Consider the following 14,927-nt stretch of genomic DNA (forward strand, 5'->3'; position numbering starts at 1 on the left):
AAACAGGTTCAGACAAGTTGACTGCTTAAGTTCATAGCAGGTGAGAAGCTGGGATTTCAATCCAGGCAGTCTTGATTGTAAATAGATGAGAAAGAAAAATGTAGCCTAACAGTTGTCAGCTGGTAAGCTGGTCTGGCATCAGTAGATGAACTGTCGTATTCCCCTGCTTAACATGAGCAATTTCACACAACACCAACTTCAGTCCAGGTCGTCTGTGGCCAGGTCGGAATGAGCCAAAAACAAAGCAACTCTGTAACCACATCTAGGCCCAAGCAAATTCAAGCACACTGTGCAAACCACTATTAGTTTTTCAGCCACGTTTGGAGAATGACTATTTTATTTATTAATCATTGAATCAGGTATTCGTGAAATTATTAAGAAGTAAATGTAAGCAATAAATCTTTTTTTTTTAAACCCTTTCACAGATTTAAATTAAAAACATTGTTTTTGGTTGGTTGGATTAGTAAGAAAAAAAGCATCCTCAAAACAAAACATACTGAAATTATTGAACATAATTCCTGTCAAAATCGTAAGCTTATGTACTATGAATATTTAAGTCACTAAAATGTGACTTATGAGTAAAACACTCAGGCCATGTCACAAGCTTTTACAGTATTCACAATCTGTCAGACACTAGGGTAAGTGTTTTTTTGTTTGCGTGTTTTCGGGTTTTTTTTGGCCATGCCACGCGGCTTGCGGGATCTTAGTTCCCTGACGAAGGATCAAACCCAGCTGGCAGTGAAAGCGCAGAGTCCTAACCATTGGACCAACTAAGTGTTTTGAATACAAAAATAAATAAGGCATGGGCATTTGCCCTTAGGAAACTCACAGACTAATAAGAGAGAGAAATAGAAAATACTCTCTTTTTTTTTTACTTATTTATTTTTGGCTGCATTGGGTCTTCGTTGCTGCGCGCGGGCTTTCTCTAGTTGTGGCGAGCAGGGTCTACTCTTCGTTGCAGAGCGCGGGCTTCTCACTGCAGTGGCTTCTCTTGTCGCAGAACACAGGCTCTAGGCACGCGGGCTTCAGTAGTTGTGGCTCGCGGGCTCTAGAGCACAGGCTCAGTAATCGTGGCACACGGGCTTAGTTGCTCCGTGGCATGTGGGATCTTCCCGGACCAAGGCTCGAATCCGTGTCCCCTGCATTGACAGGAGGATTCTTAACCACTGCGCCACCAGGGAAGCCCAGAAAATACTCTTAAAATGAATAAATGTGTTCTTACGATAGAGTGGAAGCAATAGGACAACATAGCCAGAGGAATCAGAATGTTTCACAGTTATGGTACCATTTGATTGAAATTCTGGAAGATGAGGAGTTTTTTTGGAGAAGGGAAAGAAAGGCTTTCTACATAAAGAAAACAACCAGTGTAAAGGTGCAAAGGCTTGAAAAAGTCTGGTGGAATTAAAGGACAACCAGAAGTCTGGGTGTGACTAATGGTTGGGAGGGGTGTGTGCAACAAGGAAGGAGCTGAGGAAAATGAGTCGAGTGAGGTTATGCAGTCCTGATGATGAAAGGCTTTACATGCTAATCTAAGGAGGGCATATGGGTCTGCTCATTTTACCCCCCAAACACCCTGAAGCAGGATTTTTTTTTTTTTGATAGATGAGAAAACTAAGGCTGAGAGTAGCTAACTAAATATGTATTTTTTAAATGTTAAATAATGGCTACATTATATGCAATGCAATGTACATATGTTTAATGTATGTTAGTCAGATCAACACCAAGAAAACTCCATATTCACTTCTGTATTTAGTCTTGAATTGGCAAAGGAACTTTCCGTCTTTTTCTGATCCCCAAATGATTTTTAACCTAAAGTGAATTACTCTAGAAAAGAAAATATCCTTTATACCTTTGCAAAAGAGAACCTATTATTATAATTATAAAATGGATCATAATATCTGGATTCAAATGGCTTAAAAATTTCTTATTTGAAGGAACCTAGACTAGAGGACTATGTTGAATTGTTTGCATAAGAAGCGCACTCTTTTGACTTATTATCTCTACTTGGGGTGCCTTTTTGGTAATAGTCCAGACAGCAGCTTAAGCACCAGTCTTGAGCCATTAAATCTTGTTACAGGTACATTAGCAGGAAGGAGGAAGAGGGGGAAGGGCAAAATGGTACACCTCCCAGCTGAACTAGCCCTACAAAATTTCCCAACAATATAGTACTTCTTTTTTTGTGTGTGTGGCTGAGTCACTCACACGCCTTGCAGGATCTCAGTTCCCCAACCAGGGATTGAACCCGGGCCATGGCAGTGAAAGACTGGAATCCTAACCACTAGGCCACCAGGGAACTCCCCCCAAACAATAATGTTTAATACTTCTGCATCTGTCTCCTTGGTCAGAACTTAGTGAGATGGATAGTACTACAAGCAAGTCTTTGCTGGGTACAATGAAGCTCTGACTAAAGGAAGGAGAGGTCATGTTTGTTTTGAGGAATAAGGAAAGGCTTCATGAGGATGGATGATGTATTTGAGATGTCTTGAAGGATGTGTACAGTTTTGATGAGAGGATACACAGGGAATAAATAAACAATAACTCAATTGGGACAGGTAGTAATCTCCATAAGAGTTTATTAGTATCATTTATTTAAGAGAACTTTGTGGCATTCCTTAGGAAATCCTTCCTTCTTTATAAAATGAGAGTGTTGAACAAAGCCAATTCTCATGCCAACCTCATAACTTTATTATACTGCCATGTGGATGTACGATTCACATGATGATCAACTGAATCTTTCTTCAAATTGATGCTTAAGTATACGCTATTCATTTAACCTTATCCAAAGCAATAATATCTGGGAATGATGGGTTTGATGTGCTGGTTATATTTTCTAAATACACATCAAAATAGGATGGAAAATTCCTGAGCCTAGCTAAGACCAAGGCCTCTGCTTCCACATGAGGTCCCACCCTTTATTTTTTATGCTAATTTATTTTATAGCTTTATTAAGATATTAATTTATAAGAAACTGGCCACAAAGTGTACAATTTGATGAGTTTTGATACATGTATGCACCCATGAAATCATCATCACAATCAGGGTAATGAATATATCCATTATCCCCAAGTTTCCTTGTGCTGCACCATCCCCAGACAAACACACATCTGCTTTCTGTCACCATAGATAAGTTTGCACTTGCAGAAATTTTATACAAATGGAATCATACAGTATCTATTCTTTTGTGTCAGACTTCTTTCACTTATAATTATTTAAAAATTCATCCATGTTGTGAGTATCAATAGTTTGCCCCTTTTATTTTTGAGTAGTATTCCATCATATGGATATATTGCAATTTGTTTATCTGTTCACCTGTTGTTGAATATTTGGGTTGTGTCCAGTTTGGGGCTATCAATACTCACGTTCAAGTCTTTCTATGGATATATGTTTCCTCTTCTCTTGGTAAATGCCTAGGGGTGGAACGGCTAGATCACATGATAGGTTTATAAATTTATTTATTTATTTATTTTTGGATGTGTTGGGTCTTAGTTTCTGTGCAAGGGCTTTCTCCAGTTGCGGTGAGCGGGGGCCACTCTTCATCGCGGTGCGCGGGCCTCTCACTGTCGCGGCCTCTCCCGTTGCGGAGCACAGGCTCCAGACGCTCAGGCTCAGTAGTTGTGGCTCACGGGCCTAGCCGCTCCGCGGCATGTGGGATCCTCCCGGATCGGGGCACGAACCCGTGTCCCCTGCATTGGCAGGCGGATTCCCAACCACTGCGCCACCAGGGAAGCCCACATGATAGGTTTATATTTAACTTTTTAAGAAATGCCAGTTAGTCTTTTGCTTCCATCATCCCACTGAAACTGTTTCTATCAAGATCACCCATCACCTTGATGTTGCTAAGTCTAATGGTCAGTTTTCATTCTTTAACTTACCTGTAGCATTGGATACAGTTGGTCTCTCCCTCCTTCTAGAAACATATTTGGTAATTGGCCTTTAAATGGTCTCTCTGCTCCTTCCCTTGCCCCTGTTGTGTATTTTCTTGTAGTGGTGGCCAGAAGGATCCTTAAATAGATCCAGTTACTCCTCCAGCTTCCCTTCTCTCTCAGATTTAAAGCTAAAGTCCTTCAGGAACACAGAAGACCATTTATAACCGGACCCCACGTTACCTCTCTGGGCTCCCCTCCCATCGCGCCCCCCTTTGTCTTCTCTGCCCAGGAAAACGGCCTCTTAGCTTCCCTCAACATGTCAAGCCTCAGGGCCTTCACACTTTCTGTCTCCTCTGTCCTAAGCACCACACATCTTGCTCGCTCACTTTCCTGCTCTCTGCTCAAGTGACATCTTACTAGGGAGGCTTTGCCTGACCTCCCATCCTGCCTCCCACCCCACACTCCCTTCTCCTGCTTTATTTCTTCCATTACCCTTGTAAGCCTCTGGCATAATATGTATTCACTAGCTTAATTGTTTGTTGTCTGTCTTTCTGCACTAGAATATGAATTTAATAAGTCCCTTTTCTTTTTCTTTTTAATTAATTAATTAATTAATTCACACACACACACACACACACACACACACACACACACTGTATTTTATTTTTATAAGAGATAAACTGACACCAAGCATTGTAAATGGATGACCACAACAAAAGCAACAATGATTGCAATTACCACACACGAAACACACTCATACTATGTCATAATATTGACATTCAGTCCAGTAATCCTCCACTGTAACAGCTCCTTTACTTTGCAGTGAAAATTGATTTGTATATTTTTTGCCTCTGAGTCCTTGTGGAATTTTTAAAAATTTTTTATTCAAACAGAAAGTCACAAAAATTATAATCATCCTCATCAGTTCACTCAGTCCCATGTAATTAATTCTTTTTTTCATCTTGATCTTTTGTTAGCACTTTTATGAGTTCATCAGTTTTTCATTAGAGTTCTGAAAATGCTTCTTCATTCAGTTCAGCAGTATAGTCAGTTACCAGAAACCTGTACTTGTCAGAGTCTTTTCCATGAATTCCTTGAAGATGAAACCCTTTTATAGGAACATTTTTGCAAAAGCATCAGAGTACACCCAGAACTGTCTGTAAATGACAAAAGAATAAGTCCCTTTTCCTGTTCACTGCTCTATACTGAACACTTGGAGCAATGCATGGCACATAGTAGGTAATCAGTTAATATTTGTGGAAGGAATGGATAAACAATTTCTAGTCTTCCAATTCTTCAGTTGTGTGATTTATTAAAGTAAGAACTTAAAATATCTTAGCTATCCACAGACAAAATTTGTCTCAAAATCAGTGAGTGACTAACACGTGAATTCTAGTTATTGTCTCTCTCATTAGAAACCAATGATGGTGACTGTTGTTCAGAAAAGACAGGCGTGTGTCCGTTCTTTTCTAATTAAAATGGTTTTTTTTAATTGTTAGATTAGCCACCGGAGGGAGCTCATGCTTTTCTTTTTAACAAGAAAATTATACCATTTGACAAAATGACTACATGCAAACTCAGCAGGAAACTGGTATTGGAAGAAATTTTAGTTTTCATATTTTCATTAGTTCTTTTAATTTTTTTTTATTGTTCTTTCTTTTCCCTCCTCTTTTCCCAGCTTTATTGTGAGTTTTATCCACAATTCCATCTATCCTTTCCTCCTTGTGGACAGTGAGGACTGTTGGGTCGGCCTTCGGACAAATCTATCAACCCCAGATCCAATAGGGACTAATTCCATCATCTTTCTTGGATTTTTTGCTCTTAAACCACCGGAGCCAAGTTCTTAAAGTCAAAATGTTTCTCAAGAACCAGCTAATGGCTTTTATCTTCTATGTGGTTACACTTAAAACCTGAAAGCATGATTTCAGTTGGCTTTGAGCGAATGATTTTGTGAATAGAGAGGAGATAACCAGCTCCTTTGTAGATAGACCACTGCACATTGTAGCACCATTTAATCTCATAATGGGTAACGGAAACAAAGACTTGTTTTTATCCTTTCGCCAGATTTCTTGGGTGTGCCAGCTGAACCTGATGCTGTTCACTGCCTTATTCTGTAAAAATCTACTGTTACTGCTGGATTCATTTAGACTGTGTAAGACTATTAATGTGATTGACTTTGGGTGTTCCTGATTTTCACTGATTAGGAAATTTTCCCTCTTGGGGCCCCAAATCTCCTGATACCACTACATAATTTTTCTATTTCATGGGAAATAGGGTAGGCTGTGGATGGTATTTTTAAAGTTTTTAAGCAAGATATAAGATTTTAGGGTCCTTTTCCAGAAGACAAGTTACAATAAGGGGAGAGAACACGTAATGTGTGTAAATTCCCTGTTTCATTCTTTGCTTATAAATCATGCTTGCTTGCTTTTTAAAAAATTTCTATAAATTTTTAGGAAGAAAACTGTTCCTCTGTAATCCAAATGACATGAAAGTTGTGGAGGGATGTCCTCGAGGATCTACAATCTCAAGGATCTTATTTATTTCAGGAAGTAAATAAAAGTGGTAAAACCACCTCTCTCTCCTCCCCTGACACGTTCTCCTGGTTATATCCTCAGAGACTCAGTTACAAAAGGAATAACATCCCCTCTTTTGGCTATCCCCAACCTGAGGGACCCACAGGGGTAACTGGATAATTGGAAAAATCCCACCTGCAGACAGAAAGATAGAGCAATGTGAGAGCTAGCTGGACATTACTTGGCATTGCTCTTGATAGGGAATAAAGAAAGAACGAAACCTTTTTGGAGTCTTCTAATTTCCATCTCATGTTATCAAAATAATCTAAGACTGGAGAAGTGGGCTTCTCACATTTCGGAAGTCCTAAACTAGTTCCCCATGGCAGTTTATCTTAAAATACAAATATATTTAAAGGAGTACAGGGAACATCATTGTAAAAGGTGGCCAAGTTAAGGTATCCAATTAGCAAAAACTGTGGTGTACTGGGCAGAAAGCTGAAAAGGGATAATGTTTGGGGAGCCCTTAGAGAAACCTTAGAGATCATAGTCTCTCATGCTTCAGTTTGCAGATGAAGAAGAGCCCATGAGACATAAGGCTACACAGCCCATTGGAAATTCCCTGGCGGTCCAGTGGTTAGGACTTCCCGATCCCTCTGCATGGGGCATGGGTTCGATCCCTGGTCGGGGAACTAAGATCCTGCATGCTACGAGGAGCCGCCAAAAAAAAGGAAAAAAAAATTTTTTTAAAGGCTACATGGCTCATGAGTGGCAGGATCAGAAATATCTTCCAGTCTCTTGGTTTTGAGACTCTTGGTTGTCCTTCCATCTGGAAGGTTTCTTCCAGTGTTAAAAGTCTGTGTTTGGGGTTATAGGAGATAATCATAAAGATAATAGCAGCTAATACTTATTGATTAAAATAAAAAGTATACTATATGTAACCTGTGTCATTTGGGCTCTCTGGGAAGCAGGCACTGAGACAGAATCAGATGTGCAAGAGGTTTATTGGTGGGACCCTTTATAAAAATAAAAGTGGGAGGAAGCAGAATTGGGCAGAGACTGCCTCAGACTTGGATACAGATCTGTCAAAGTTTTAGTCAATCCAGTGGGGAGCTCCTGATGAAAGACTGCCCATCTGGGCGGAAATGACCAGGCCCTAGTATTTCTCCTATACTCAGTCATTGGCTGGAGGCTGCCCAGTAAGAGCGTGGTCTCAAAATCTGGGGCGAGTCCAAGGTGCTGCTGTTGGATGTGGTCAGCTAACCACCCTTATTGCAGCTGAACAACAAGTTCTTTGTTGAAGGGTGATCCAAGCAGCACACCTCCATGGCTGCCACATAACCCAAGCAGCCCAAAGTTCTCTGTTTGTCTGGAGTTACCTTCAATATCCAAATAAAGTGACTTAATTCCCCCAATTATGAGAAATCTAAAATCTTTCCCAATATTTTCAGAGTCCCAGCCAGGCTGGCATTTAAAACTGCATGTGTAAGGCAGGGAGGGATAAACTGGGAGATTGGGATTGACATGTACACACTATTATATATAAAATAGATAACCAATAAAAACCTGCTATATAGCACAGGAAGCGCTACTCAATACTCTGTAATGGCCTATACAGTATGGGAAAAGAATCTTAGAAAAAAAAAAGAGTGGATATATGTATATATATATAACTGATTCACTTTGCTGTACACCTGAAACTAATACAGCATTGTAAATCAACTCTACTCCAATAAAATTTTTAAAAAAACAAACTGTGTTACACAGCAGTGTTTTAAAGCTGGTCATCCCTTAGATGTTCATCTTTTTGGTTAATTCCAAATAGTTTTACCAAAATGGAATAACAATTTTTGTCCCCACGAACGGTGCATGAGAGTTCCTGTTGCTGTGCACTGTCATAGACAAGCCATATTGTCTGTTTTATCAATTTTAGCCATTTTGGTGGGTATGTAGTCATATATTGTTCCAACTTCCATTTTTATTTAATTAACTATAAATAAAGTAAGTATAGTAAGTAAATCAACTATACTCCAATAAAAATTATAAAAAAAAAAAAAGAAAAGCAAGCAAGCTGGTCATCCCACCACAGGAAATTTCTCACTGGTCTTCTATACCTTTACTCCAGCCTGCTGTCATTTTTACAGTGGCATTTTACTCCCATCTCCTTCTTCTGCCTCTCTTTTTGCTGTTCCAGAATTCCCAACACCCTCCCTAGCTGCCAGAGGTAATTTCTATTCCCTTACTATTCAGGGAAATTTAGCTTGCATTTGCTTTAACTTCCATTCCATAAAAACCCCCAGCCAGTCTGGCCCTAATCAAAGTCTCCAAACAAGAGACATCTGCTTTGAGGTATGTTCTGCTGCTTTTAATATTGTAGAAGTGATTGCTGGCATTACTCTTTCTAAGTAACAACACTTTTTCCCTCTCTGTTAATAATTTACTTTGTCATTTCTCCTCTCACACTTATAGATTTTGATGTTAGTTCCTCCTTCTATTGGAAGTTCAGGTTGTCTACTCAGATGGTTAAGGAAAGCTGATGGTAGGTTGCTAGGCCCACCTGGTCCTACACTACACAGAATGCAGAGGCCAAGGCCTAATTCCCTGAAGATAGAGGTACCAGCAACTTTTTTCCTTTTTTTAAGCAAAAAAATCCTTATGAAAATAGTCAACTTGAAACAGTAAAGTGAAATAGTATATTTAAAGGATGAGATTTTAAAATTTGTATAGCAGACTTTTTTAAAAAAAATAAATTTATTTATTTATTTTTGGCTGCGTTGGGTCTTCATTGCTGCCTGCGGGCTTTCCCTAGTTGCGGCGAGTGGGGGCTACTCTTCATTGCGGTGCGCGGGCTTCTCACTGTGGTGGCTTCTTTTGTTGCAGAGCGCGGGCTCTAGGCGTGTGAGCTTCAGTAGTTGTGGCACGTGGGCTCAGTAGTTGTGGCACGCGGGCTCAGTAGTTGTGGCTCGCGGGCTCTAGAGCGCAGGCTCAGTAGTGGTGGCACACGGGCTTAGTTGCTCCGTGGCATGTGGGATCTTCCCAGACCAGGGCTCGAACCTGTGTTCTCTGCATTGGCAGGTGGACTGTAAACCACTGTGCCGCCAGGCAAGTCCATTATATAGCAAACTTCTTTTTCGTTTTTTTGCCTTATTCACGAGGCACTTTTTTTTTTTTAATTAATTAATTAATTAATTTATTTTTGGCTGTGTTGCGTCTTCGTTTCTGTGCGAGGGCTTTCTCTAGTTGCGGCGAGTGGGGGCCACTCTTCATCGCGGTGCGCGGGCCTCTCACTGTCGCGGCCTCTCTTGTTGCGGAGCACAGGCTCCAGACGCGCAGGCTCAATAGTTGTGGCTCACGGGCCCAGTTGCTCCGCAGCATGTGGGATCTTCCCAGACCAGGGCTCGAACCCGCGTCCCCTGCATTGGCAGGCAGATTCTCAACCACTGCACTACCAGGGAAGTCCATTACATAGCAAACTTTTAAAGAAAGCAAATAGTTATGTATTATAGAACTTGACACCTTTCCCTGTAATCTTTTACCAATTTGCCCCAGTTCACACTCTCATTCACAGACTTAGGTTTGATTACTCATTTGTGATTTACTTACTTCTTTAAAATGTAGGATCAAAAACTCTCCTGGGAACTTTAAATTAACTTGCCTTAAAATGCCTCAGGTGACTGCCTAGAAGCTAATTAACTCCTTATATGTAAGAAAGGTTGCTTGTTTTCCCTTCTCACCTAATTTCATCCTCTCTATACCAGCCAAAAAACAGAGTGACTGTATTCTAAAGCACCTATGATTGCAGTTTCTCTCTTTATCTTCCTTTCTAATAAGAAAGCAACTTTGCATCTTCCTAGGAGGGATAAAGAAACCCCAAATAGCTTTCTCCTAATTAACTGACCGAGAGATCACTGGCATTTCAATTTAAACATGTAGCTTACAGATTTAATATTTTCACTGATTACCCATTGCTCTAATATATAAATTTTGTTCCGATACAAACTGCTTTCTGGTATAGCAAAATAATTTAAATTTTAAATCAGAGAACAATTCCTAAGAGTTAAGGTCACTTTACAACAGGGCAGTCACAGGGAGAGGAATTCAGTGTGACTGGGAGCATTCTGGGATGGAAAAGCAAGACTTGAATCATGTATAGGTGGGAATCAGTTAGATGGGGGTGGGAGGTGAGTGGAGCAGATGAATAAAAGCGTGAGCAAAGCTGAAGGCAGAAGTGAGCATGGTAAGTTTAGATGTCATGACAAGAGTAGTTCAGATTGATTTGGGAAAGACATGAAAGAAAATTTAGGGTAAAGCTTATGTCAATCAACTGAAAAATACATATTAAGTGCTTCCTAAGTGCCAGGCACTGCTCTAGACACTATAGATGCAGTGGTGAAGAGAATAAACTTTTCTGCAGTCAAGAAAATTATTGTTTGTGGTGGGGTGGGGGACAGGAAATAGCTATATAAATATTTTTAAAAGATAATTTCAGATTGTGATGAAGTTAGATTGATTTATCTGATAAAAGAGAATGAAACAGAACATAGCTACCAGATTTTTAAAAATCGTGTGCCTTCTAGGTAAAATTGGAACAGGCATCCCCTGTATGGATGTTTTATTCTTTTGTTAGTTTGTTTGCATTATTATTATTACCTTCCACATGAATTTCTTAGTAGGAATCTTTTTCTTTTTTTAAATTATTTATTTATTTATTTGGCTGCGTCAGGTCTTAGTTGCAGCATGCATGTGGGATCTAGTTCTCTGACCAGGGATTGAACCCGGGCCCCCAGCATTGGGAGCATGGAGTCTTAACCACTGGACCACCAGGGAAGTCCCCTTAGGAATCTTTTAAAGCCACTTGCCCATTTTGTCAAGATTGGCTTAGTTAGCAGTCTGTCTTATTATCCTCATGGTCCTGGTTCTAGTTTAGAGTTAGCCATAGAGGACTGTGCCCACATAAGTGGCAACCCATTGTTGCAAAGTGCAGAAAGTGACTGAATGAGGGCGCGTGTCAATCCCTCCCAGGTAAGGAAGTCTCACTCTTTCCACAGGAAATCAGTATGTGACACAGGCTCACCTGACAAATGCATTGAGTGAAACTGCCAGTATCAATTGCTGACTTCAGATTTATAGTAAATCTGCACTTCTTTCTTATTTTTCAGACAAAATATGTTATACTCTAATTTTATCTACCCCATAGGGTGTACACACCCCACTTTGGAAAGCACTACAACAGACAGGGTCTGGGGGAGAGGATGGTTATTTTACTAAGGATGATAACGGAAGGAGACTGTGAAGTGACATTGAAGCCGAAATTCAAATGAAGAGGCAGGAACAGCTGTGCAAAGAAGAGTGCTTTGGGCACAGGTGTATCAGTTAGGGAAGCAGAGTCGCTCTGCTGAATATTAAGGGATTAGAGGATTTACTATAGGAATCAGATGTTACACAGATGAGGGAGGATCTTGGGAAACGAAAGTCTGGGAGGATAGTCAAGGGACTGGAGAAAGATTCACCGACCAAACCTTCAGAAGCACTGGTACAGTTATACACATAAGAGTTTGTGAGAAAAATCCAAGAAGCTAAGACTGTCCAGCTGCCAAATTGGGACTGCTAGGGACCTATGGGAAGCTATTGCTTCTATGTAACTACTGCCTCTCTAGGTCCACTTCCAAGCATCTGGTGGAGGACCTGGGACCATTGTTGGTCACAAGGCCACCAGTCATGAAGACAAAGTGAACTCAGAGGAGAGCAAGTGCAAGCTAGGATCCCCCGTGTCTGTCACTATATCTAATCAAGAGTAATGGCCACTCCTTCACTTCTGCCTTCCAAAATCTTACACACATACCTCTTTGGCTAACTCTAATCTAGAACCTCACAGGGAAGAGGATTCTGGGAAACAGAGCTCCCAGCTTAACCAAGTTGATATAGCCCGACCCAGCCTAGCAGGGAACAGTATATGCAGAGGCCCTGAGAAGGAAATGAACTCAGTGTACTTCAGAGTTAGAAAGAAGGTGAGGCTGAGGCTCAATAAGTGATGGGAAGAGTGAAGGGAGCATGGTCAGGGAAGCAGGCAGAGCCTAACTCGTGTAGGGCTTGGTAGGCCTTGGTATGTATGACTCAATCCTAAATTACAGGATTTTAAGTAAGGTGGTAGTCTTCTGTGAATCATGCTTTGAAAGGATCATTCTGGCTGTCACGAATGGTAAGGTAGCAAGAGAAAAGTTGAGAAAAAGCAGCAGCAGAGAAAAGAGGAAGCTCTTGAGGTAGCCTAGGAAAGAGACAATGATGGCCTGGACTATGGGTATGAAAATATAGATACAGAGAACTGGTCAGGCAGGCTTTTAATCTCATTTCTCCAACCTATTTTTTCAGTCCTGGAAACATCTCTCTGTGTGTATGAGATGTGAAACACCCTCTGTTGTGAAGAAAGTGCAGCAGAGGTAAAGGGTCGGGGGAGGCTGGGACTGACCCTGAGGACTTGCTATGCACCAAGATCTATGCTGGGCCTGTTCCTCACAACAAATCCTGGAGGAGGAACTTGGTGTACAGGGAGGTTAAAAAGTGTGCTTGAACCAGGGTCACACAGCTAATAAGTGGTGGGATTGATCTTAACTCAGATATCTCAGAAGCCAGAATCTTAGCTCTCTCCACAGCATCCTGCTGTGTCTCAGGTCAAGGTCCTTGTGGGCTTTGTCATGTTCACCATCAGCAGCTGCTACCTGCCCAGATATCACACATATCTGGCCTCTCAAGTGTATCTCAAACGTACAAGGCTGGTAGTCTCTGTTCACTCCCAACCTTCTGAGAGACTCCATACTGCATAATACCTCCGGCCCAAGTTTTCTGGACTCTGGAATAACTTATCCTATGTTTGGGTCTCCATAACTACTTGAGGCTTTTATAATATTTAAACATATATAGTTTTAGGTTATGGAAAAGAGTCAGGACATTTTTGGTCTCCTGGGTATATTTCTTATTGGAATAGCATTGCCCTTGAGGATTAGGAAATAAATTGCATTCTGCATAAACTCTTGTAAGTCAATGTTGTTATAACGTATTGTCAAATTTTCCGCTGAAGTTTTTTTATGTCTCCAAAGAGCACTTTAAAGAGCTTCCATGTCTTTATCTCAATTACACTTTATTTGAGATGAAACCAAATGAATAAGGACACATGAGAATTACTGTTACACATGCAGTAGTTGAGGTACATGTCTGAGACATTAAAAAATCAAGACTTGTTTTCTGATCAGTAGTGCATTTATTGATAGCATTGTCTTTTAACAAAGAAAATATTTCAAAGTACAGGGTATATATGTCAATACTGCTTTGCACTTAATTATTTGCTTAGAGAGTGTACATGTATATATAAGTGATGAATGATTATCATGTATATATATGTCATAGCTACTTAGTCAAAACATGTGGTCTTTGGGTATCAGTTATACACTGTCCACTTTACCAGTGAGATGCAAGGTAACTGGGTCAGACTCTCAGACTATGAAACATTTAGATTTTTCAGGGGGAGTTACATGAAAGGAGCTAAAGAGTTTCATGACTAGTTAAGACGTTGTTTGGGATCACCACTGGGAAGCACTGAAAATCATCTGCAGTGTAAGGAGTGACAAAAATTGGGAAAGTAGGCATAGATTTAAATTCTGGCCAAAGACATTCTCTCTTACACAGTTCTCAGAACCTCCCCTTTAAGAGGGTTTTCAAGCCCTGCAGAGGCTAACTGGGCACCAGCCATGCTTCCACTAACAGGATTTACTGCTCCCTCCAGCTCTTGGTAACTTAATACCCCCTTTCTTCATGAGAGCTGGTGTGGTAATCGATAAGGACAATACTTTACGAACTTTGAAACAAGTGAAACTGACAATGAAATTCATATCTACCTAAAATGAGTTTTTGAAAGGATCTTGGTGGCTTTCTCATAAGATCATAGAAAAGCGAGGCTTGTCAGGAATGGTATTGAAGGAATTTTTGTATTGGGTGGGGAAAGGCTGGGCACTGGGTGATCTCTAAAGCCCCGTCCCATTGTAAGATTCTATGATTCTAAGTATCCTGATGCTTAATGACAACAGTTTAGAATATCCCTAAGTGATTTAAACATTTCCTTCTTAACTTTTGGAGCGGCCAAGTTAACATCCTGTCAGAAGAATACAAGGATGTTGCATCACCCCCAGTCCCCAAAGTGATAATGGCCTGAGGATAATGAGTAGAAGATGTTACCAGGGGTTAGACTATATGGAGTGGCCAATAAATAGCCAGCTCCTGCTTTGAGGAGATGGTCTGGTTGCCCTCCTACCTGTAACAACTGCAATCAGAAACTATTTGAAACCTAGTTCCACAGTATATTAGGCACAGTGGCAGATTCGGGGGAATAAACTGTGTCCCCTGCCCTCAAGGAGCTGACAATCTTGTTGGAGAGTTAAAATTAACAGACAAAAAATAATTAGAAAACAACTAAGTGCTCACCTGTATGGTACTGAACACAAGTGAAATAGGAGTTTTAAAATATCCAAGTATCCAGAAGATTTTATTTAAGAGACAGGAT

The sequence above is a fragment of the Eubalaena glacialis genome, chromosome 5 (genome assembly GCF_028564815.1).
Source record: "Eubalaena glacialis isolate mEubGla1 chromosome 5, mEubGla1.1.hap2.+ XY, whole genome shotgun sequence".
In the NCBI taxonomy this organism is placed as follows: Eukaryota; Metazoa; Chordata; class Mammalia; order Artiodactyla; family Balaenidae; genus Eubalaena; species Eubalaena glacialis.